This window comes from Mandrillus leucophaeus, unplaced genomic scaffold (genome assembly GCF_000951045.1).
Source record: "Mandrillus leucophaeus isolate KB7577 unplaced genomic scaffold, Mleu.le_1.0 Scaffold3, whole genome shotgun sequence".
Classification (NCBI taxonomy): domain Eukaryota; kingdom Metazoa; phylum Chordata; class Mammalia; order Primates; family Cercopithecidae; genus Mandrillus; species Mandrillus leucophaeus.
This window is the reverse complement of record NW_012103142.1, coordinates 1,625,947-1,627,319: the sequence shown is the minus strand read 5'-3', so window position 1 is coordinate 1,627,319 and position 1,373 is coordinate 1,625,947. Positions and strand designations below refer to the sequence as shown.

The window sequence follows — 1,373 nt, the reverse complement described above, 5'->3', positions numbered from 1 at the left end:
ACCTGGCTAATTTTGTATTTTTAGTAGAGATGGGGTTTCTCCATGTTGGTCCGGCTGGTCTTGAACTCCCGACCTCAAGTGATCTGCCTGCCTCGGCCTCCCAAAGTTCTGGGATTACAGGCGTGAGCCACTGCTGCCGGCCAAGTATATGGCTTTTTAAAGGTGCCTATGTACCAGAAAGCAGCCAAATATGTCCGCAGAGTACTTGGAGATATTGGCTGCAGAATGAGTGGAGTTGGGGGTCAGAGTTTAAATGCCATGTGGCATTGTTTGGCAGAGATGAAACAGAAGATACTTTGAAGCACACTGTCAGGAAATCTCAAAGACAAGAATTATTAGACAGTCGTGAAGTATTTTAATCAAAGGTGTATGCAAAAGTGTGGCATTTCTTTTTAAAGCCTATGCATTTTTCACTGTATACAGAAACGAGGTTGGAATGTTGTTTCATAATTTCGTTTTTTTGGCATTTTTTTCCTTTTTAAAAAATGAAGGCTGGGCGTGGTGGCTCATGCTTGTAATCCCAGCACTTTGGGAAGCTAAGGTTGGAGGATCGCTTGAGGCCAGGAGTTCGAAACCAGCCTGTGAAATGTAACAAGACTCTTTCTCTATTATAATTAAAAAATGTATTAAAAAAAATCAAAAACAGCTGGGCACGGTGGCTCACTCCTGCTATAATCCCAACACTTTGGGAGGCTGAGGTGGGAGGATTACTTGAGGCCCAGCATTTGAGACCTGTGTGGGCAACATAATGAGACCCCCATCTCTCTCCTTCTCTCTCTCTCTCTTTTTTTGAGACAGCGTCTTATCGCCCAGGCTGGAGTGCAGTCGTACAGTAACAGCTTGCTGCATTCTTGACCTCCTGGGGTCAGGCCTCCTGAGTAGCTGGGACTACAGGTGTGTGCCACCAAGCCTGGCTAATGTTTTTATTTTTTTGTAGAAAAGGAATCTCCCTGTGTTGCCCAGGCTGGTCTTGAACTTCTGGGCTTCAGTGGTCCTCTTGTTTCAGCCTCCCAGAATGCTGGGATTATAGGCGTTGAGCTACCATGCCTAGTTTGAGACCCCCATCTCTATAAAAAAAAAAAATAATAATAATAAAATTAGCCCGATGTTGTGGGGTGCACCTGTACTCTTACTTGGGAGGTTGAGGCAGGACGATTGCCTGAGTCTAGGAGTTCAAACCTGCAGAGCTGTGAGTGTGCCACTTCACTCTCCAGCCTGGGTGACAGCACAAGACCCTGTCTCTCTCAAAAAACAAAACAAAAAGTTGCAGATATTTTTTAGAAACTAGCTCTCTGGGCCGGGCGCGGTGGCTCAAGCCTGTAATCCCAGCACTTTGGGAGGCCGAGACGGGCGGATCACGAGGTCAGGAGATC

At 46.2% G+C, this 1,373-nt stretch overlaps 1 protein-coding gene across 2 annotated transcripts in view; it reads left to right on the top strand.

Annotated features, from left to right (window-relative positions):
• The window catches only part of LOC105544197 (chromosome unknown open reading frame, human C6orf106), a 143,119-nt gene that overhangs the window by 37,499 nt on the left and 104,247 nt on the right, over positions 1 to 1,373 (top strand). The gene's annotated exons all lie outside the window — the stretch shown is intronic.